Source organism: Oenanthe melanoleuca, chromosome 3 (assembly GCF_029582105.1).
Source record: "Oenanthe melanoleuca isolate GR-GAL-2019-014 chromosome 3, OMel1.0, whole genome shotgun sequence".
Classification (NCBI taxonomy): Eukaryota; Metazoa; Chordata; class Aves; order Passeriformes; family Muscicapidae; genus Oenanthe; species Oenanthe melanoleuca.
In genome coordinates, this window is record NC_079336.1 from 12221939 (window position 1) to 12247726 (window position 25788).

Here is a 25788-nt window from a genome sequence, read left to right on the forward strand (position 1 = left end):
TTTCCCTTCATATCTTCTCCCTTACACATTTTTTGTCATATAATATTTCATTAGTAAGAAATGGAGAAGTTAAATAATCTATCCCAAACCTCCTTTGGGAATATGACAAAAGTATTTTTTTAGATAAACATCTTTCTATTTATTACTTCCTTAATTTCTATTCTCTGTATTATTAGACTCCTGCATCATAGGAATCTATCATGAGGTCTGTCCCTCAGTCACTTTGGCACAGATCTTGGCAGTTTAGATTTGAACTGACTTTAGGTTTCTTATATTTCTTACTTTTTAATAGCTTCTTCATTGATCCATACAACTTTTGTTATTAATATACTGTTTCACTAATTTTGCACTCTTCTCAGTATCTCCTAAACTTTTTGATTCAATACCTACTCTATGTTTTTGTTGAAATGGAGCACAACACATATTATGTGATGTTATATGGGTTATTTGTGTTCCTCTTTTTATGCTCAGTACAGATTTTCCTAAATATGATGGGTATATTTTGAGTCACCAGCATATTCCAGAACATGTATTAATCTGTCATCTTGAATCTTATCAAAATCAATAAACACAGTTAATTCTCTAAGTACTTAATTAGCAAAGATGTTATGAGAGCAATTTGATATATATTTGGTAAAGCATATGAGGCTGAGGCACATACAGTCTATTTTCCTTGTAAATTATACTTTAGACCACCAGTGTGGAAAATATCATTTCACACTTGATTTGCTACTTTGGGAAAGAGAACATTAAGATTCACACTTCCTTCCCAACCTTCACCTTCCAGGACTCCTCTGAAATGTTGCCATAAGTGTAGTATCTAGAATTTACTGCAAGGGAGCCTCACAGGCATGCTAAAAGGCTACTTTTTCTCATCTATCTGTCTGTCTATCTGGCATGTTATGTTGTCCTTTCTTTTGAAAACTAGAATTTTGATACCTATTTCCTTAGTGCTTTAACACTTTCATTTTTTTTCAGCTCATTTGTTGAACGTTGGTCATAAAATCTGCTCAGCACAAACAAAAATGTGGGTGGTTGGAAGGGGAAGGATAAGTGTTATTTGGATATAAAGATCTTCTACTGGGGTGAAAGGCTCAGAAAGGGACCCCATAAATTAATAAAGAGATTAAGACTTTTTAAAAAGACAGTTCTCTTTAGAGAGAAAATCTAGAGAAGTAATCATTTGTTTGAAGTGTGGAATTGTCACTTCCTAGTGTAAAAGGAATTAATCTGACAAGACTTCACTTAATCTTCACAAAACTTCACTGTAGATGAAAATGTTCTACAGCTGAAGAACTGAGTGCAGCAGATGTGCAGCATGACTATCTCTACTAGGAGAATTCTGACAGCTGTCACAAACTCTCCACTCATTGTCAAATGACTGTCAATCCCATTACTTACCTTTTTACATGCCAAGGGAACTCTACAAGCTGCAAACAAAGTAAAAGGTGAAGTTTGAGAACCTATCACAGACTGTTTGCAATAGTGGTTTTGTCAAATTAATACACAAAACTCATTTTTAGAAGTAAATCAAATGCATAAAAATCCAACACATTGATCAAAAAAACCAGGTATCATCTATGTAAGTTACAAATGGTCTTGCAAAATCTTGCTAACCAACCTATCTTGTTTCATATCAGCCATAAATGATGCCAAATTGGGTAACAAAGATCCATTTAGCCTATGTCAGGACTAAGTAGTGCAACTACTGAGCTGATGAAATGATGTAAATTTAAGCACTGATAGTAGAAAAGCCTGAACTGTGTCAAAGTTAATTTAGTAAGTTAAAGAAATAATGAATGCCAACAGTGCAGAGCCTTGGTATTATGCAGTAAGAAAGCAAAAGAGACAGATAGGCCATTCTAAAGAACTGAATTCTAGAAATCCATTTAAACTAGATTAAGTCAGTAGGAAACTTCTGTTTTGAATTTCAAAACGTCACAATGAACACAAAATGGAAAACATCTTCTATCATGTTCTTTGCAATCTGTTATTCACTTCCTAGTAGAAACATGAAGAATGATCTGTTATAGCTAAATACTGATAAAAAGGGCATTTTGATGGGGTCTGCATGTACATATATTTCATCTTAATAGATGAAATAAAGAAATAAAGAAATTTAAAGTTAATGAAACTATGTGAACAATGTATAGTGCTGAATAGTAAGAAGGTCACGAGACCCTTTTATATTTCTGCTTGAAGCCCAAAGTAACATTTAGATGTTCTCAATATTTTCAAGCTTTATAATTGTTATATCATTAGCTATTGTCTCCCTGGAGAAAGAAAAACTGATAGGCTTCAGGAGTGAATATATAAATAATACAATATTAAATAGTGTTTAATTTGAGAAATTATTTTATATTCAGTTAGTTCTGAAATTTCATAATTTCTGATAAGTATGCTATATTCTGTAAAAAAAAAGGAAATGTTGTACTTACAAGAAGACAAAAAACCAAACTATGCTATTTTTATAATATTCCTATATTATCATCTGTCTAGGGTTTGCCAATATCAACTGTAATACCACTTAGATTATTTAATGATACATATCAAAACGAACAAAGTCTGGAATCTTTAATGAGAGCAAATGAAATTAACTGAAATTCATTCTCAGCATAATCATAAGTATTGCACTCGGCAAAAGAAATTGAAAGTGTGAGTTTAAGCAAAAATGGTTCATTCACTTTCCTGTCATGCAAGAGTCAGTGGACAGTATTTGGATGAATGAGGCAAAGCATGTCATTGAAACTGAAAAACTAACACAGGCTTGAGAAGGTTAAAAGAAGTCATGCTTGCAAACATTTCTTTAAAATATGATGCATTACTTTCTTTGAAGTACTTCCCAAGAATAACATGGTGGCCCTGGAGAAAAATTTCAATTAAAAGAGAAAACAACTGTTGTAGAGATTACTGTAGGAGAATATATGCAGTTTACTGCAAATATATTTATTCTCAGCCCTGAATCTTCTTTCAAAAAACAAATTAAGATTATATGGCAGATGTACTGAGCCCACCAGCTCTGGGCAATCTGTGCCAGTATCCAGTACCCTAAGAGAAAAAGGGTTTTCTGATAATTAGATGATAATATCTGTGTTTCAGTTTGTGTCTGCTGCCTCTTGCCTTGCCACTGGGCACCAAGGAAAGTCCGACTTGGTCTTTACTCTTTCCATTCAAATAATTTTACATTGTTAAGAACGTTTCTTACTCTTCTATTCAGATTAAAGGTACACAGCTCTTTTGGTGTTTCCTCACAGGATAAATGTTCCAATTCCTACACCATCTTTGTGTACTTGCACTGGACTCTCTTCAGGGTGTCTGTTCTCTCTTGCACTGAGGAGCCTAGAACTGGATTCAAGATACAAAATTCTGCCCCACCACCACTGAGAAATGGGGAAAGAGGAAAGGATACCTGCTTTGTTTAATATTGCTGAGGGTTCAACATTTTTAGGCTTTATTTTTGTGTTTAAGTTTTGGCAGGAGCTCCTTGCTCATCTGTACCTCTTGGGTGGATTGCTTTTGTGTTTGGAAGAGGGGATTATTGAATATCAACCAGCTTTCTTGTGTCCCTGCCCATGACAGGGCTTCATCCCATGGGATTCTTTCAGATAGATCCCTGAAGAGGAAACAATTTGATCTCTTGAAATCTTGGGTTGTGATCTTGCTGGCTCTCTCCTCTCAGGATCCTGAACTCTGCCATCTCATTGTCACTGAAATCAATGGTGCCTTCATCCTTTAGCTCACCCTTGTTAATGAACATGAGGTCCAGCAGAGCATCTCTCCTTAATGGCTTCTCAAACATTAATAGTGGAATTTGCATAATATTGCCTTGCAGTTTTCCTTTAATGAAATGCTTTGCATTAAAAAAAAAAAAAAATCTTGTTCACATGTATCAGCAAAAGATTTTCTGTTGTAAAACTTTTTATTTCTTTACAGTGATAGGTTAGGGAAGAATTTTTTCCCCATAAAGAAATTATCATGTTTGCTAGGAAACTTACAAATATTATGCTTAATAAAAAGAAAACAAAACAAAGCAAAGCAAAACAAAACGAAACAAAACAAAACAAAACAAAACACAACAACAAAAACAACCAATAAACCAAAAAAAAAAAACCAAAAAAAAACCCCAAAAAACAGAAAACCAACTTCTGTTTGTTGTTTTGTTTTTTTCACTGGTGTGTTTTTTTTTTAAAAAAAATTATTCAGGTATTTATTGTACACACTTAACCACTTTAAGTTCTTCCAGTTTTCTGTGTTTGGGATTTAAAAAACCCCTAAATTAAATTCCCAGTCAAAGTTCAAGAACTCATAAAAGACCTGAAAAATTCCTTTTCTTTTGGCTTGATGTAAAACTCTTGAAATCAACAGGTATTGTGCCACTGGCTTCTCTGGGCCATAGGTCAAGTCCTTAGGGGAAAGTGTGAAAAACAAAAATTTATCAAACATTTTGAAGATATAAAGTATTTTCCTGTGCTTGTCATGGATAATTTGAGCAAAGCTCAGTTGCACTTGATTGCATGAAAGACTATTTCTTCTTTAATGGGCCAGATAAGAGGAGAGAGTCACAGAGCTAGGACTGTTTAGCCTGGAAAAAAGGGAAGTCTTGGAGAGCAAATTTTTAAAACTGCAGAGTAGATTGCCAAGAAGAGAGAGAGCAAGGCTCTTTACTGAGAGGTACAGTAAGAAAGTTAGAAACTGGTCATAAATTGGAATTCAAGAGAATAATCAAGCATGAGGATGTGTTGTACTTTACAGATTATTTAGCATTTGTCCTTGGAGATCTTCAGATTCTGGTTGGACAAAACCCTGAGCAACTGGTCAGAATTCAGTTCTGGCTGAATGGTGCTGGTGGCTGGTCTAGATCCACCCTGAGATCTCTTCTAACCTGAATGACTGTACAACTCAGATTTCTCCTGAATGCACTGGATTTTTATGCCATTTCCCCTTACCATAAATTTTGAGTGAAAATTAAGTTTACATAAACACAAACATATACACATTAGTTCTCACTGATGTCTTAATGGCAGTTTCAGTAATGATTGACCAAAAATATATCTCAAAACTGAAAAATTACACAATTTTAAGTTTTCTCATGTTAACTTTTGGTTTGCACCCCCCCCCACATAATACAACACAAAACAAAAACCTGACCTTAGCTAGCTCTTCACAACTTTTTCATAATAATGAACAGAAATTTCTCTGAAAATATAATTATTCCAGAGACTTAGAGAGTAAATTATTACTGTCTTTATTTTTCTTCCAAATTAAATGTAATTTAAATATTGAATGTTCTCTTTTGAGGTAAGGATTCAGAAAACTTGATACTTCTAGCTGCAGAACATGATAGGACAAAATCAGCATTCTGAAGAACCATTAAACATATATTTGCAAAAAACATAGCTTTCTACTAGAGGAACTTACCTAATAACAGCTTATTTTTAGTCATCTTCACTTTTACCCTCTGAAGATGTGGCTTATGAAATTGTAATAACCCTTATGGTATGTTTGCTAAATGTAAGAACCTATGCTATTTAATAAAATAAATTAAATTCCTTTTCTGTGAAAATAAAAAAGAACCCCAAATGTTTGAAGCTTCAGATTCTCTTAGATGTGACCTTATATAATAAAATGCAAGAAAAAGTTTAGAGATCTTACATTTTTAAGATTTATTAATAAAATAGAAAATAGTTTAATACTTGTGTTACAGAACCAGGTATAAATGTGGGTTTCTTTTGATTTGAATTCTGAAGATCATTACTAGATAATCTTGTTGTGATATTCAATCACATTGAGTGCTCAAAAACTATTTTATGCCATAAGCTTAAAAATCTGATTCTATAATGATTTTATTCATTCATTCATTGAACTAATTGAGAAAGACCCTAATCATCTATCCAATTGAAAATAAATTCTGAGAGGTTACCTTTTCTTTCAAGATGGAACTTTAGATAGCCAAGTGCTAGAGTTTTTATCTTTTAATAAGCTTGGAAATTTTGATTACATAGCATAAATCATACAATTTAATGATAAAATTTGAAACTTTAAATCATAAATTATCATCCTGTTAGTGCTTGTAATGTCAGTGGAAGCAATTATGGGAATAGGAGTAAATCCATGCAGGTAAAGTTCTCAGTATCTGTCTTTTAAACCCATGGAAAATGCTAGAAAGTCTTTGATAGATCTGGTCCTTAGTTCCAGTAGCATGAAGTGAAGAGTCAGCAATGCCTGATATGTTTATGTCCTTTATATCATTAGGGATGAAATACAATGCATGAAGTCCATTGAGGGCATATAATTTAAATATTTTTCATAGGGTATGTCAGGGCATAATTTAGAAAGGGATTTTTTTTTTTTTTTTCTGTTTGCTGACTTGTTTTTTTCTTTAAAAACACAAATCCAGTATTTTCTGACTCTTAGCAAGAGGTTTGTTGATAGCCAGTGGTTTATTAAATCTTTAATAAATAACATTATAGCTTACTTCTATAAGCTCAAATCAATATAAGCTGTGAGGATAACATCATTGTCGACCTTTTTGTTTCATATAATTTTTATTAAACTTAGATAACGTAGTAGCTCTTCATTCAGAGTCTGAAAATCAGATTATAAAATGAGCATTTAAAACTTTCTTTTGGAGTAAAAAAGCTACAAAGATTGAAAATTCAAAATGTCAACTTGTGCCTTAATAGCTTTAGAAATACCTAAACTTAAACATGAAAATATAAATAAATAAAATTTTAAAAATTTTGTGCATATGTATATACAATTCTATTCTACTCATATGCTAATCTCTTGCCAGCATTTGTCTCACATGCAGGGCACCAAGAAGCCAAAATTTTAAAAATTTTTAGAAATATCTGTTACTGTATATGTTAAAATGAAATATATTTATGGGCCTTCCACTCAGATGAGGAGTTGTGGCTACAGAAAAGTTGATAAATGTTGGTTAATACTTGATTAAATATTTATTAAAAGCAAAGCCTATAGTGCCATTATTATTTGATTTCTGCTCAGGCAAAAATTAGGGCTTGGAGAAATATCTGGCTATGGAATACCTATTTTCTGGTTTGCTCCAGCATCTCCTGCAAATATTTACATTCTCCAAACTACTGGTGAAGCCTGGTGTCCACTCAGCTGCTGTTTTCCAAGGCCCTGCTCTATTTTCTTGTGGAGATTATTAGTCTCAATTAAAACATTTGCATTACTTTGGAAACAATATTATGACAGTGCTGTAGTGCAGTAGTGTAAAACTGTGCAACATATTGGATGTTAACTTTAACATTGAACTCCATTATTACTCGGTCTTCAGTAAACCCAACACAAAAATTGAAGAATCTTATTCAAGTCACCAAAAATAGGAGAATCTTATTCAAGTCAACCCTTTCTACACCTGATAATTTCCCCATCTTCAAGTATGACTACTTTTGTCTAATTAGTAGCAGGTGAGGGATCATTCATCACTTATTTGAATCCTCCCCTCTTACACTGTTCCAGCCAAGCATGTGCTCTGGTACATAATTGCACAATAACTTCAAACTCTGCCAGCCTTTGCATACTTTTCTGATAACACCCCATGGCCTAATAAAACAGTTGGAGAAAATATTATCTATACCACAATAGGTAGGCTACAAAATTTTAGCCAGACATTTCTATTCTGTGTACTGACAAGTGGAATATGTTCACTTTAGATGTCTCCAGGCCTTAAGTTCAAACATCATTATGCAGGGGAGAAACTGGAAAAAAATAAACCAGCTAACAAGTTGGTATAAAATGCATTTTCAAGACACTTAGAGGGTGCCAAACAACAGTAGATTACAGCATTTGGAACAAATTCAGTGTAGCTTACATTAGCACCTACATTCTGGTGGTTTCTCCAATAATTTCTAGTCAACTTCTGCCTGTAAAGAAGTTCTCATGCAGTGCTCTGCAGAAGGGCTGCTTGAAAAAAAGAGCACTCTAGTACAGGGCACCACAGAGACTTCCTGTAGACAAAAGGTCCATGATCCTCCTAAAAATTCAGGGGCAGGTGAAAATGAGAATAAAACTGTAAATAAAGAAAGGAAAAAAGTCTAAGCAAAAGACAAAACTGGTACTGTCCAGGGTGAGACAGAAGTCCAGGAGTGCAACTGTTAATACACCTCGAAAATCAGGGACTGGTGTAAGTGGGAACAAATTCCATACTTCTATTTTCAAGATAACATTGTCAACAATAATATCAATAATATTATCCTACAGCTTCCTCTGACTTCCAAAGGTTTCTTCCATAATAAACTCCTGATTCCCTGTTCCCAGTCAAAGCTGAGACAGGAGTCTATGCAAGATGAATGGGAGGGGAAGCAAAGGTCAAGAAAGATATTTCAATTCACACTTTTGCTTTTTAAAAACTAGCCATTAAATAACTTGGTAGTTTTGTTTATACCAGGTTTTGACATCAGGGTGTCTGTTTAATTTTTCCCTTATATTTTCTGTGATAATTTCATCAAGTAAAGACAAGGTGCTGGAGCAGAGATCCACCTGAGCCCAGGGGGAGCAGAGACCCACCTGAGCCCAGGGGGGAGCAGAGATCCACCTGCAGTCCATGGGGAGCAGAGACCCACCTGAGCCCAAGGGGGATCCATGGGGGAGCAGAGACACACCTGAGCCCAGGGAGGAGCAGAGACCCACCTGAGCCCAGGGGGAGCAGAGACCCACCTGAGAGCCCAGGGGGAGCAGAGACTCACCTCAGCCCAGGGGGATCCAGGGGGGAGCAGAGACCCACCTGAGCCCAGGGGGAGCAGAGATCCACCTCAGCCCAGGGGGAGCAGAGACCCACCTGAGCCCAGGGGGAGCAGAGACCCACCTGAGCCCAGGGTGCAGCTGGTGGGTGCCTGCAGGAGGCTGTGACCCTGAGGGAAGCTGAGCCTGGAACAGGCTCCTGGCAGGAGCTGTGGCTGTGCAGAGAGGAGCCCACACTGGAGCAGGTTTGCTGGCAGCACCTGTGACCCCATGGGGACCCGAGCTGGAGCAGCCTGTTCCTGAGGGACTGCACCCCTTGAATGAACCCAGACTGGAGCAGTTTGTGAAGAACTGTAGCCCACAGGAAGGATTCACGGTGGAGCAGTGTGTGCAGGACTCTCTCCTTTGGCAGGGACCCACACTGAAGCAAGAGAAGAGTGTCCTCCCCCTGGGGATGAAGGAATGGCGGAGATGTGTCCTGAACTGAGCACAGCCCCTCCTCTCTGCCCTCCCACTGTGAGGGAGAAGCCGAAAAATCAGGAGTGAGCTCGAGTCCATAACGAAGGGCAGAGGGAGAAAATTTATTTTTTATTTCTCATTTTCCAATTCTGATTTAATTGATAAAAGAGCAAATCCATTTTTCCTCAAGTGGAGTCTGCTTTGCCCATGACAGTCACTGCTGATCTCTCCCTGTCCTTATCTCAACCCACAAGTTCTCATTTCTTTTCTCCCCTCTCCCCAGTAGGAGGGCAGTGATAGAGCAGCACTAGGTGGGACCCTGCCATCTGACCAGGTCAACCCACCATAACCTTAAAAAACTGCTAGGCTCCTGTAAATTCTGAAACACTTGTGTTCCAGAAGCTTACAATATGAAATTTCAACGAAGTTCCCTGAGAAGTAATTGCTAAAAGAAAAATCTTTGCACAGTTCACTGTGACAAAATTCTCATTAAAATAGATGTTTTAATGTGTTTAGTCACAGGTAGTTGCATACATATTTTCCTCAGTCTGTGAAAATAATGTTAAGGAAATACTCTACAGCCTGTATGTAATATTAGGATTTTATAAATAAGAATGAGAAAGGCTAGTTCACCTTTATTATTTCAGATGGACTATAAAGAGACCTTAATATATTTTGCTTTGTTCTTTTAGAATTAGCTTACTTTTTAGGTTGGCCATCTACTCCATTTTCAGAGATAAGGCTACTGGAATTTTATTATTTTTAAAATGAAGGAAGAAAATAAAAGATTTTTATAGACCTTCCAGCAGTCTTTGCATCAGTCTGACCTGAATTTATTTCTGCCTTACAATTTGTGTTACCTGTGTTTCTCTCATACATCAGTGTTAAAACTCCTCTTGGATTTCTGGATCAGGCTTTGAATGATCTTCAAGCATAATGTTATACAAAGGCTGCTAAAAATATGAATAATATATGTCTACTACTTCAACTCTGCAGGCCATATTTGAGATACATAAATACTATTTTTATATGACTTTTCTTAGATTGAGCTATGAACAGTTACTAGTGAACATATTTTAAGACTGGTTGATTTTTTATATGCTCAACAGTAATATTTCTGCAGAGATATAATGAAGATTTCAGTCCCTATCTTAAATCTTTATTTTACACATTTTTAGGAACTTTATGGTCTAGAATATTTCATTGTTCAGTATGGGCCTGAAGGCAGTAGGCATTTTTGCAGTGATTTTAATGAGCTTTGGGTCAACTTTATTATATTCTGGGAAAACAGAGTATTCCTGGGTGACAACACAAATTTAGATTCTGAGTAAAAGTAGACATTCAAAGAAGTTAAGGACAAAAAAGATTATTATGATAATTAAATTTTCTGTTCCATATAGCTATAATATCACACACAAATTACTACTTCAAATCATGTGGAAATTATTGAACGTAACTAGTGTAAAAGAGGGTTATAAAAGGGATTGTGGAGCAAATGAATAAAATGTACAGAGCAAGAAATCAAATTCTTATGAGCTGGTAAAAATGGAACTCCTCAAATGGTCTTCCTCAGAAGGAAGGAATTTTATCCACATTCCAGATAAAATTTTTGATAGCAGCTGTGGCAGCATCTACATTATGAACAAACACACTCCAAGTTCAACTTTTATCTACCTTTCCTAAAGATGGGACTTAGAATCATCATAAGCATCCCAGAAAGTACCATGACAGTGGTCCAGACTTGTCTTAATGGTAGAATTTAGAGATTTTTGACTCTTACAGTACCTCAAATATTAACCTATAAGGGAGAAGCAATGGCTCAACACTTTAGAACATCTCCCCCACCTGAATACTGTCCAGTACCTTAAAACATGAGGTGTGGTGTTGAGGAGCCTGGAAAAAGACAAGGATGCAAAGAGCAGGATTGCAACTCTAATTATCAGGAGAAAAAACTTAGACCTGTCCAGACATCTTCTTGGAAGAGGCTTGTGAGATAAACTCCTGGAAGTGAGCCCAAGAGAGCTGACTAATTTTAAGGGATGATCTCCTTTAAGTTTAAGAATGAACAATTCTGAAACACACAAAACAACAGAAAGGCAGCAGGAGGTCTGCATGGACCAACAAGGAGCTCCTGATAAAACCCTAAAGATATATAAAAGTGGGAGCAGGGTCAGGGTCAGTCAGCAATCAGAGGCAGTGCCAAAATTGTCACCTCCAAGATAAGTGCCTTCACAAAAATTCCACGACACAGCTTTAGAGCCATGAGACTGCATCTTCTTTTTTTTTCTGTGATTTTATTTTTTTCTTGTTTAGTCTGCTATGCTATACTTTGATGTCATAACTGTTCCAAAGCCCTTGCACCACCAGAGCCAGATTGCCACTGCACTATTTGCAAGCAGAAAGTCATTTAGGTTGAATAACATCACAGAAAACATTTCTTCTCTCTCTTCCTGACACTTTAGCTTTCTCTTGAATATCTAGATCAGATACTACTGATTAAGCCTGAGGATGCTAAATTACTCCAATCTTCCTAGAAACAGATTGTATTTTAACTTTCCTGATGGTCAGCCACACAAGCTGATGGGCAAGCATCCTCCTCCCCTCTGGTAGCCTGTCCACCATCGTGGTACTTACAAAACCTTGTGAGATAACTCTCAACCTCAGGACATTTGTGATCAGCAGTGGCACTGATAGGGAACACCATTGTTTGTCCTGGGCCTCTTTCTTGTATTTCCTGGAAAGTGGGGAAAACAAAGTTTTCTTTTATTTTCTTATATTTCTTTGTCACAAAATTGCTGATAATCAAACAGCTTTTCAAATAGCCAAGATCATTCTGACTTTCAGATCAATCATCTCATTGTAACACAGTTATGTATATAACATATGATGTTCTCCAACTCATCCAATGAAATATAAATAAGATGCTATTTTTCTCTACACAAAACAATTTTTCTTAATTTTTTTTTTTTTTCTGGGACAAAAGCAGTTTAAGCTTAATTATGTTAAATAAAAGTAAATAGTATTCTGGATTGGAAAACAGATGCCCTACTGTTTCTTTAAAAGTATATGGTCCTGATATTAAGGTCTAACCACTTTCTTTGACTTGATTAAAACCATCTATATATTTGTAATTTTGGTCTCAATAGAAATAGTTGTTATTCCATCACATTTAATATGAACTCCTTGGACTACTGTGACTCAGTGATGAGTATAGTCACAAGATAGTTAAATTTAAATTGTATCAATTTCAGGTTAGTTTGGATCAGATTTTACATTTTTCCAGTATGATTGCTTTTTTTCCCCAGTGAAAAATATATGTAATTTTACATTGTGCATAAATTCCATCATGATTTACTGGTTCCCTGTCTTCTTAAAAAGATATTTCTCTTTTCTTGCACAACCAGAAGTGTCCCTGAGCTGCATGTGATTTCATGGATGGCAAAACATTGATTTCATGACATGGACAAGGACATAATTTTTAATTACTCTAAAATTTCAGCTAAATGTCTGAAGAAAATGGTTCTAACTGAAATTCTTTCAAACACCATCAGGTTTTTTGTTTAATACAATAGCACTTAGTAACAGTTGTACTTACAAGATGCATGTATCAGCATCCAAGACTGAATTAAACATAGTATTATTGGACGGAGTAACCAGTAGCTTGGAGCTCAATGTTGCAAATATAGAAATTATGTGATTATGAGGATGTAAAATAGACTATTTGCATTATGTAGGAGAACTGATTTAAGTTCTATTTATTTGAATTTTTCTGTAGTACAGTAAGTTTTTAAAAGCAAGAATGAATATAAATTCTACAACTAATTCTTAGTTTCTGTTAAAGTCAAACTGTGAATTCCCATTAGAATTTTCACATTATTGCTCAAAACTGAACAGTAAAACCAGTAAGCTCTATATAGTTTGACTGCAATTTGATGACCAATGTCTTTACCATGAATGAGTGAGCTGAAAGTTAAAACTTTTTTTTTTGAAGGGAGGGAATGATTCTATTGTCTGAAATATGTCTGCAAGACCCATTGACAATTCTTTTTTGTTCACTGTGTTGAAGCTGATAAAGACCCTGATCTTCTAAAGCAGATCAAAGTGACAATTCACTTTGTACAAATATACATCTGACTATATCAGGAAAAATCTTTTTAAGTCTTTTTTTTTTTTCTTCTGTTTGCAACTTCTACTCCAATAACTTTTGGAGAAAACTGTTTTCTGATGAATTTAAAACATGTGTTTGAATTATTTTAAAATATTAATGAACTCAAAACTATGCTATAATTTAGTTTAAATATGAATTCTGGTTCAAGGACCCCACAGACAAGGTGAAATGGAGGGTAAACACAAGTGACAGTACCTCAGAAAGAGGTACAGTCACAGTAATATAGAAATTCTGTAGTGACAGGCACACATGTAAACCATAGCAGATGAGCCTTGAATTATGCATGGAGTATATGACAGTTAAATTAAAAAAAAAAAAAAATAATAAAAAAAAAAAGGTAGAAAAGCATGAAAGGTTTTTGGGTTTGCTAATAAGAATGTTTTAGCATTTAAAAATTGGGAACAGTTCAAGGGTAATAATTAATGATGAAATAAGAGTAATTTTTTGAAAATGTGCTGAATTTTTACCTCTTTAATTTCTAACTCCTTGAAAAGAGATAAGGCAAAAAAACCAAAAAAACAAAAAAAAACAAAAAAAACAAAAAACAAAACTCCTCAAAACGCTTTTGATATAATTTTGACCAGAGAAACCTGGAATTCAGTTCATACATTGGTTAAAATCCATTTATAAGTGGTGGAAAGGGAAAGGGAAAGGGAAAGGGAAAGGGAAAGGGAAAGGGAAAGGGAAAGGGAAAGGGAAAGGGAAAGTATCACTGCATGTGTCACATAGATTCTTGCTATATATTTGATGCAGGATTTAAAATTAAATGTATTTCTAGGATTAAATTGCAGATTTGTTGAGTTTATATTTTCTACTCACATAACCACTGAACTAAAAAATAATAAACAATTGTGGTAATTGCCTCTCCATATTATATATATTTTGGTTTTACAAGTAACTTCTTTAACTACATTTAAAAAATGGAAATTTCTGTAATGAACTGAAGTAGTTTTCAGTGTTATTGGCACTGTTAAGAAAGTTCTAAGTGTTTCCAAACAAACTGTATTCATTCTGTTATTTGTAGAATATTTTTAAAAAGAATATGCAATATTCATTGGTTAAGGAAAAGATAATAATCCTGGAAATATATAAGATTAGCTGTTTTCCTTAAGACATCCTAAATCTTCATTTAACATTGACACTATTCCTATTGGTTCAATCTATTTTTGCATTAAATCCTGCCTGTACTTGCTCAATTTGTACCAACACATGGACTCTCAAGGAGGTGTAAATAATGAGATACTTCTTTGTGCTACCTTATATCCAACCATATTTGACCCTAGGTTTTCTCTAAGAAAGAGTATCTTCATCAATGTAGTGAATCAAATATGTTCTAGGTCAGAGTTTTACTGCAGTCTGAGGCAGGACTGTCACCTACTAAATGAATAACACATCTTCCTGCACTCTTTACATTTTTACTGCCATCACAGCCCTATGACCTTTCTGCCCAATACTTATCACATTCTGTTCAAAACCCTGAAAGTTCTTGCTTTTGCTAATGGCTGAACAGCATATCTACTTTGTTGGTTAAAAACCTTAATGAATGTGAGAAACATAATATCAACACTGAGTTGACAAAGGAAAAGGGATGTTTCTTCTCACAGTGCAAATCCCACTGCTGACATTGCAACTAATACTTGATACAATTTAATGATTTAGTTTATTATTTAATTTTTAAATCCAATGGTTTCCCTATTGGCAGTGACACTGGTCTTTCATTTATAAGTGATAAAACCATATTGTAGTTGCCCTGGTGACCTAGGCTGCTGGCTGGAGAGCATGTCAGCACAGTGTTGTGTTTAACTCATAGCAACAAGACACCAAGGCAATTGCTGTCTGGATTTATCTGGAGATCCTCAGCTCCTCTCCTGCTTGTCTGAATCTTCTGTGAATCCAGATCACTCCGTTTTGTTTTTGTCTCTAAAAACTACTTCCACACATTTACAACTTGCTCTGTGATTAGCTTGAATATGGAAAAGTCCCATTAGTTCCCTGTTTTCCTAACTTTGTCATACAAACTTCTTTAAAAACCTCTCAGAAAGAGACAGTTTTCACTGTTCTTCACAGTAAAGCTTCGCTGTTAAAATGAAGTAATTCAAAGGATCCGAACTGACATTTCTGGAAAGTTTTATCTTCAGTTTCACTGAATAATATATGGAGCACTTTGGATTGTGTTCTCTGTCAGTACAAAACATCCTTGTCCAGGAGAGAGAATGTCTGTATCAGGCAGTTCAGTCAGGAAAACTAACAGAAATGTTAGTCAGAAGAGAATCCTGGAGGGTTTTCAGACCAGACTCTTAGCTGAATTTATTGCTAGCACTAGGTAAAGTCAGTCTGTTTTCTCTAGCCAAGGTTTGAAAACTTGCAAAGATGGAGATAACCCATTCCAGAGAGGCATTGCTCTAGTGATTTCCATTTAACTAAGCACTTTCCTAAAATAGAAAGATTTATTCTAGAAAAGACAGCAGGAATAGAGCTTCTTTGTGAGGATGGTTTTGTAATACCCAAGCTGGTTCATATCAGCCATACATCTCCAACATAGCCAGTATATTCTTCATTCAAGGCTAATTACAGGGAAAGAGATATTTGTCTATTACTTTAGTAACCTCAGTGGCTAGATGACACAATTCTATTTACCCCAATGGAAAAATGTCTAATTTAATAACTTAGCACAACCAAACATGTATACCATGTTTGTAATAATAACTGTTATTCAAGTTACTACAGATTTCCCACACTGAGAACTGTGTAATTAACTTGAGGATTTATCTGGTATCTGTATGTTTTGACCTAATTGTTTCTCTGATGAATTCTATTACTTATTCAAGAAAAAGATGAGATTCCAGTAGGGGTAGGGGTCAAAATCCCACATTAAACACTTCCTAATTTTTTAGATAACGCACTGAAATCTGCTGTTGTCTTAGGACTATTGAAGGATCAAATCTTTTTCTTCATCTCTTTTGCTCCCATGTTAAGAAAAACCACTAACATCAGCACAGGAGCTTACTTGCTATATATAGAACCATTTTGTCTCTTTTCTGAAAAGGTCTAAATTTTACAGGGATAAATAAAATAGCTAACATAAGAAAAGCTGCAGAACCCCAAGGAATTGATACCACCAGATTTTAATAAGAATGAAGAAAGAGAAGTTATGTGAACACATGGCTTTCTATTTACATTTCCACTGAGAAAACTCTGATTTCCATAGGTATAGAAGACATCAGGAGCATTCTGCTTAAAGGAAGGGAGTGGTTGCAATGGAGTTGCTAGAATAACATATTGTCATGCAAAATAGATTACTACAGGGAAATGTTAGTTGGAGTAAAGTTCAAATGTTTGTACCACTCCTGAAACAATTTTGAAAAATTTTAGTACTCTTGAGAGACTCATGACACACTTAATAGCATATAATGATTATGTATGTTAGTAATAAATTGGAAGAGACTTAAAAAGTATTTCAGGGAAAGAGTGATACCCAAAATAAAGCTGAACAATGGAAGTCATTCCTCTAAAAGCAGAAAATGCCTTTTTTAATTTTTTTTTTTTTAATCTGACAACAATATTTTTTGATGTAATTAATTGCATATGAAAATCATTGGCGGGATGTGCAGAATGGACCTGATAAATCTGGTCTGTGGCTCCCTGGCTTATCAGTGTTGGTTAAAAAACACTTCTGTACTACAGAAAATACAATACACTGATGTCTGCAACTCAGTAGTTAGAAAAATCCATTTTCTGACCATTTTTCTGGGTCATTCTATTCATTTAATACATGATGCCTTCCCTTCTCCACCTCCTGTTCCAAAAATGGATTAGATTTTTTGACTCTGAATCAGCAAGATGCATAAGCATTTAAAATTAAGTACACAATGAGGAGCACTTTGGTGTCTGAAGTAGAACAATTAAAGGCTGATGTGTAAAAAAACTCCAGAAACGTTTGTTCCAAATTACCCTTAGGAGGACTTACCTGAAATACCTGAGACACTTTAAGGGCTTCTTGGTATAAGATAAACACCCTTTTTCCTACCTTGCCCTTCCTGTCCCTATTCCTGCCATCCCATGTGTGCCCTTTTGCTTTTTGCCCAACATTCATTTTGTATTGAATCCATCAAGAAAAATAACCAAACAGAATATTTCTCTCTCTCTCTTTTTTTTTTTTTTTTTTTTAATTTTTTTTTTTTTTTTTTTTTTTTTTAACTGTGTTAGTTTTCTTTCTGTTTAATCACACTCATGTTGTAGTGGTATAACAAGGGACGGAAAGGCAAATACACAGCACATAGAAGGAGTGAAAAAGGAGGTGCAAATTTATACTTGCAATGACATTAATTGTAGTTCTATTTAAAAATTCACTGGATGTCTTTTGTTCAACTTAAAACAACCTTTAGTAGCTCAAAGTAACTCAACTCCTAGACATGTACAGATGCTGTTTCCTGCTTTGATAGGAAGAAGCAAGAGTAGAAAGAAGTAGCTATCTGCCATCTTTCAATTAAAAGAAGAAAGGAAAAAGGAAAAAAACCCCAAAAACCAATGTTCTTCAGTACATGTAGTAGTAACTGTGGAGCAGCTGAAGTATCTGCTTCTATATGTCCCATCCAAAGACACCCAAAAACAATTTTTGGAAATAAATATAATCCTAAATTTTGTGACAGGGCAGGCTTGTCACAGTTCAATCCCTTATAGGCTTGTTAAATGGAATTTATTTTGTTGATGGAAAAAATATTTTTAAGTTCAGGTTTTCAAAATATAAAATGGGATATATTTTTGATGCAGTTGCTGTAGAGAGAGTACTCTTGTCAATTTTAGCAGACCTTTGATCAGATACAGAGATGATATTTGTGATAATGAAGACATTGTACAAAAACCCAATGAATAAGGAACAGTCTGGGGTAGTAGCAGGAAAGAGTCACACTGATGCTAGAGAGAATGGTGAGGAAGGAAATGAAAGGTGAAAAAGAGAGATAAAAGAAGCAAAAGTTATAGGTGAAATATTTTTCTTCTGTACATCAAACATGGCTTAAGCTGGAGAGGTTCCACCAGCCTTTCTGGTTCTGCTAGAGATGGAGCAGAGTCTTATTCTGCCTCTGGCAGGCTGACCCTGCCTGGATGGGAGGTGCCCACCAGAGCCTCTCCATCTCACCTCTTCAGATGGAGATTTTTGGGGCTGGCCTATATCTGGCAAACAAAAAGTGAGAGATCACAGTAATTTTACAGTTGTGTAACAGACCCGTTTGTGAAAGTTTGCTTTACTATTGCATCTATTCTGCATTACAGACATTAACAAATTACATGGTGAAGAAAAAGGGAAAATAGACTGTAATTATCATGGCAATGATAGCATCCACTAGGAAACACTAAAATAGTTATTTTCTTTTTTTTATTGCCATATTTTTTAGATATGGAACTTTTTAAAATTCAGTTTTATGTAAACCAGTGACACGTTTTTCTTTAAAATTCTATTTCATTTGGGAAAAAGAAAGAATGTCCAATAGTACATTTTTCATTCAGAACAACTCATCATTTACACTGACTTCTGCAAAATATTTTCCTTTCATGTCAAAGAAATTTTTCTCTCTTAATTAAAACAAAAAATTATAGAAACCCCAAAAATTTGAGTCATAAATACTCCCTCTAGTGTATGAAATGCAGAGTTGTTAATTTTATGTTAATATGCAGATAAATAACAGGAATTATAAAATGATACTGATAATATACTTAACTTTTTCAAAATGTCCATAATAAAAATTATTAAAATCTGAAAATTTCCTTCTTTCCTTCCTTCCTTCCTTCCTTCCTTCCTTCCTTCCTTCCTTCCTTCCTTCCTTCCTTCCTTCCTTCCTTCCTTCCTTCCTTCCTTCCTTCCTCTTACTTTCTCTCTCTCTCTCTCTCTCTCTCTCTCTCTCTCTCTCTCCCCCCCTCTCTCTTTCTCTGTTTAAAACTGTTTTCCTTTTGTTATTTTAACAGTAATTTGTTATTTTAGTGGTAATGATAGTAATCATTGGTGATAATTGCAATTTTTACAGAGAATGAAGACAATGAGAAAAAAGTAATTTTTTTCAGATATTAATTATAAGCCATCATACTATTAATTTAAAAAAGAAAATGATGGATTAAAAAACCATTTCAGAATCTTCAAGGCAATTAAGACTACAAGGGAATTTGTACTAGAGGTCTGACACTATAGTGGTAATCAGATCAAATTTCCTCCTAACTACTGACTGGCAGACAGATAGATGCAGATAATAGATATATGAAATTATTAGCACTAAGGTTCTGTTCAGTTATATTTTCCCCTGTACTTTTTCACTGAAGCATGCATGGATATATTTCTTCTTGATTTAGTCATGCATTCTAGATTTTCATATATGAACATTAGTGTTATATGTTATATAGTGTTGTCTTCAGGTTCAGTCATTTCTTGGACAAACTGTGGGCTCACTAAAGATGGCACAGTGAATATATTTCCCAAGAGACATTGAGTTAAAATTATCTTTAGAAATATGCAGATAGTATTTCAGGAAGTTTAGTTAATTATGGATATTGCAGCAACACTGTAGATGGTTTGGGGAACACAGACTCCTTTTATAACTGTCTGTATATCTCTCATTCATACATATAAACATATTCTTACTTGTCTTTAAAGCTGTGGGTGTTTTTTTTCCTAATGACAGGAATTATTTATTTAAATTTCACATAGCAAAGTATCATAAAGCAAACCATGATGACATAGAGCGTGAGGATAATTTTTTATCTCAATGCCACTGCCAAATAATTTCAAATTAACTATTATAGCTCTTATATGTTAGTGCTTCTCATTGTTATACATGCCCTCATTTTAATATTTTTTCACTGAAAAGTTCAATAACGAAATGTTTATAAAACCCTTATGGGATAACACATATACTTTTTTACTTTTAAAGTAAAATGAACACATCATTCAACAAGAAAAAGATGAAGTATACTATTTTTTTAGGATTTGTGAAATGCATTGTTTTTTATAACTATGGTTAAATATTTGTAATAATTCTGTCCTTAATTGTGTCCTAGCACAAAATTGCTAGCAGGCCTTTTGTAGAATTTTAAGTGTATATATATTATTATATAAGTAACAATGTTTTATTATAAAATTATATGTTATTTCACATATAAAACTACATTATGCATCAGCTTATACTACATATTATAAATTTCCTTATCCTTATATTTATTTACATAAATATTATTGTTTATAAAATTGAGAAAATAATTTTATTCAAAATAAATTATTTTTAGTGCAGAACAAGACATGAGAATAAGAAATTTTAGGAGTGATCATAGAAGAAAGAGAAAATGTACTTGTGACAATGTGATTTGGCTTCACTGTCTCATAAGAAGATTTACCTTGAAAAATATGGGAACAACTGTTTTGTATTGTGATCCATAAAGTACAGCTGGTCTAGGTAGAGAAAACCTCTGCTGCCAGATTTCAACAGAGTTGTCCTGCCTAGGACAAATTACTTATATCATTTCCATGCTGCTTCCAAATCTGTGCCAAGAGCAACATGGTTTAATGGACCAAGAAACCCTAGCCAAGGTTTGCTGCATTGTAAAAGCAGCAAGTCCTTCTGGTAATAAGTAACCAAAGAAGAATAATAGATGTAACATCATGTTCAGCAGAAGTCTTTTTTGAAAATTAAGAGTGGGATAACAACTCACATTTTCTACCTGTCAGCCTGTTTCTAGGGATTAAGGATGGATGAAGAAATATTTGATTGGAAATGCAGTTTAAACTTCTAGGTAGTATGCTTGAGTGCACTTCTTTTGGTACCAAGAAAAGACAGAATAGAAACAGTGAGGAGCAAAAGAAAAAGCACATTTCTGTCCTGCTCTGAGTCTGTGCTGACCTCAAGGCACTTTGCCTGTTTAGGGAATACAGCAACACACAGGAAAACTGCAGCTCACAGCAGACAGTGGGCACAGGTTCAAAAATGAAGGTTTACCATGTTTATATTCCAAAGCAGCTTGTTTTGGAAGTAAAAGCAACTTGAATGTTTTCTGCTGGGGTTCAGACACAGGTCTGCTTCCCTTTCCTCACAGTCAGAGCTTGTGCTTTCCTCCAGGTAAGAAATTATGTGACATTGATCACAAACTTTCTATGCAGGTTGATTCACTGCTGTGCCTTGAAGAAGGTGACAGCCAGACACCTTTTCATTGTCTCCTAATTATGAAAACTGTAATTTTATAATTCAGTTCAAGCATAATAAGACAGCTTTTAGAGACCTTGTCATGTTACATGCCACAACTCTATTAAAAGATGTGGAAATAATATAGTTTTGTGTATATTACATAGCTGAAAGTTAGTGTTCTGCAGTAGTCTGTATTCAGCTCTTTCATGACACAGCAGGAAAATTTTACACTTCAGTGTAAAAATTCGAATATAACAATATTCAGATGCTTGAGGCAGAATATTGCTGCAGTCTAAATGATGCTTTCCAAAATAAAAGGACATTTTTTCAAGAAGAAAGTTGTCTTCTAGCACAAGAAAAGAGATACAGTTGGATATCTTTTGGTGGTATTAGTGAAGTATTTATATGAATGAATTCCACAGAAAAATCCAATTCAAAAGCAACATGAAGAAAAATTTCTTCGCATAGTTGTAAAAATAAATCATTTTGCATTTCAGAAAATGCCAGTTTTCCTGTTCTTTAAACTGACTGACCTGGTCTGTTCTTTTTGGAACCAAACTCTTGAATCTACTGAGTGACCTGTGGGAAGTGGAACATTACAGTTCAAAGAAATGTAATTTGGGTACAGTGTCCTGCTAGCCTCAGGCATGTTTCTGCTCCTTTTGTGCTTGACTGACAGCTGTGTTAGGATGCTGCTCAGCTAGGTTAGGATGCTGCTTTTATCTTCCTTTATCTTCTTTTCTTTAGGTGGAGTTAAAAAATTCAGGGAGGCAGAGAGAGTACGTCTGACAATAAGGATCAGGAGAGCTCCAAGGAGGAGGCAGATATTGCAGGAAGCCTGTGAGCATTAGGAGGAAATCTGGAGCAGCCTGAAGGTTTGAGCAACTAGTGAAAGATATTATGGAAGAACAGACTTGGGTCTGGCTGGGACCTAGGAACAGCCCTTTAGGAGCTGCAGGACAGCCACAGAGGTGAGAAGGAATTGGTGAGGCAGCAACCAATAATGAAGGATCAATGGAAAGATATAAGTGAGAAGTGAGACATCAAGCCAGAGAGGGATATCAAGAAAGAGAAGTCAATGTCAGGTAGATGCCAGCTATGAAAAAAACAGGAAACTTCTTCTTCTAGGAATCAGCACAAGTCCAATGAAATGTGTTGATTTATCTTCGGTAGGCTTTGGGTAAAGTGAAAGTGCAATAAAGCTTTGTAACTGTTATTTCTTCCAAATTCAGGGAATAAAGGCAACATCCAAGTCCAGAATGCTGTAGACATGCTTCTTCAACTGGATTAGATTCCCTATGCTAATACCACTTTCAAAATTGACCAAAAGATAGAAAAGGAGTATTTGGCTGACAAAATGCCTTTTAACAGACAAAACTGTCACTTGCACACCTCTTTGGTAAATTTAAAGCAGAGTGCCTAATATGCACATTACATACAAGGTATTTCATTGTATCTCTTGTATTCTTACAGCTATTGCAATTAATTTCCTTTTTCTGGCAGAAGAGATATTCCATCATACAGTTTCGTGGTCTTGCTGTCTTCACAGTTCTCCACAGTGGCTGCAGAGAATTCTGCTGCAAAACTAGTTCAGATCTATTTACAGGGACCATGTGCAGATGGTGGGTCAGTAAGGATGTTTGTGCTGCACTGAAATCCACTTTGTTCCATCAAACCAAATGTAATTATGAGTTGGATTTTTTTTGTTTGCTCGCTGGTGGTTTTTTGTTTCCTCTGAGTGTGCCTTACAAGAGATGGAGTCATAGGATAACAGGCTGGTGTCAGAGAAGCCAGTGGTTTCTTTATTGATAATAAGATTTTGCCTTTTACCCCTTGCAGTGACATTTCATTACTTTTTTTCCTATGTCTGAGAAACTTCTTAAAATCAAAATACTCGGGATGAAAACATACCATAATTTCTTTTGACTTTCACATAAAAATAATTCTGCCAAATTTTGTTTCTCAAGATTGTAGTGGAAAGATGAAAACACAGATATTAAAATATTATTTTGCACAAATATTCTTTTTATCAAATTGTGTTTCCAACATTATCTTATCCTGAACTCTGAGGTTCACAGTGCAGACTCAAACTTGAATCAAGCCATTTTTATGCTACAGTTTTACATCATCAAGTGATGCAAATTTCAAAAATATCACCAAGTTTATTTTCTCAGCATGTTTATCTTCTAGCTCCTGAAATTGTCCAAAGTACTTTCAGAGAAAGCACAGAAACATCTCTATAGAGGGCTCTAAGAGTTCTGTCCTCTCAGTTGCTTTTCCAGAATCAAAGACTAATCAGGTAAGGGGCAAATGCTAGCTAGGATCAAAACCACAAATGTAATGAGGTCAGTGTATGGTGCCAGGTGTTATAAATCATTTTCTCTATGTAAAAGATCACCTTTAGGATTTTAAAGCACCAGTTTATCCCCAAACTTCTAAGATATGATTTTTCCTCCTTGGAGGTTAACTAGAAGTTGTTGCTGCTGTGGTTGCTGCTCATGTTTTGCTTCTCTTCACACAGAGCTAGCTACTTGTTTGGCAAAGAAGGATACACAGCAAGGGTACTAATGGCTCATTCACAAACCTGTTGGGTGAGGCTAGAGACCTTTTCAAACTTTTGAATTAAGGCAATATATAACAGCAGTATACATCTATAGAGTGCTATCAGCTACTTGATACAGATACACTACAATTGTGCTTTACACACTAATCATACTAATATATATTTGGGTTTTTTTTTCTTTTTTAATATGAAAAAAATATCAATTCATTTCTCCCTTGAATAAAAAAAAAAAAAAGTATGTAAAAAGTCACCACTAGTGGATTTCTGGATGAAAAAGACTAATAATTTGGAATTTTCTTATTCTTTAGGTGATGTACTTCTTGACTAAAATCATTGCTCATTTTTTTCCTCAGTAGATCTCTCAAACATTCAGCCTCAGAAAATATGGAAAATAAAAAAACTGAATACTCCATGCTATTTCAGTGAAAATATTATGTCCTAAAAAAATGCTTAAAACATAATATTTATGAAAACGGATGTTCTAAAGAAGTTGGTTGTGGTAGTTTAGTTCTATTTCAGTCCCAGCACATGAGAAAGAATAAATTTGAAGTAAATATTTATCTATCTATGTATGTCAAAGAGATTTTTAATTTGCCAGTGCCTTATACTAGTGCAGGACCTGAACTGATGGATGTCTGAATAAATAAGATATTCTTCACTTTTCCCTGCATGGGGATATGAGAGCTCTACTTCTCTTTAGAACAATGGAAGATTCAGGGGAAATGATATTTTCTGAAGTTCTTGAGTTGATTGTCTTTAATGTTTCTCCCCGTATAACCCAATATTTGTTATGCATTTATGATTGTCTCCACACACCTCTTTAAAGGAAATTTCTTTTTTTGACAGAGAGTTTTTAAGACATGATACCTAAAAATTCATGCTCACAGAAGAAAACTAACAAATACGTTGTTATTTTAATATCAGTTACATGTAAGGTAACAGTCCTCCAGGAGGAATACATCACTTACTAAAAAATTAGTTAGATAAATAATAGATTAGGACTCATTGGGGAAAATAGACTCTCAAAATGTGTTAGAGAAATGATCTTTATTCCCTTTAACATACAATCATGCAGTCCAGTAAAACATCACCAATGAAAAAAGTAGATGAAATCTATTTCTGCCCATTGTCCATCTTAGGCCTTCTGTTAATATCCATTTTTGCAAACTAAGATGCAGGAAGGGGTCTGGATACAGTCATATAAGAGGCAGATGACAATAAAATATAGTTGAGACATTCAACCATATTGCAGAAAGCTCCTGGCTAAGAAAGTGTAACTACAAGTAAGAATGGAAAAATTCTGGAAAGTTAGTCAGCTAAAAGGTAAACAGAAGAGCTATTCAACTCCCAGAAGCTGATACCAAACAAAGACACAATAATTTAAATATATCAGTGTACAGTTATCAGCTTACCACGACAGTCACAGATTCCGAGTTTAATTTGGATAAATAGATTGGGAAATAAATGTTGTTTTCAACTGGCAGGTAAGGCTGTTTTCAGTTCAGATAAATTGTTCCACCAAATAACTTATATTGGCAGGCCTATGAGAAAAGAAAATATGTTTGTGAGCTGAGAGCACAATTGGGAATGGATTTTATTTATTTAGATATTTTCATATCAGGTGGCAAAGCAGTAAGTTTTAAAGGCTCATTGTGCCACTAGATTATAGTATGTCTGACCTGCCTAGGCTGCAGCATATTTTTTTTTTGAAAGTATGAATTGTACAA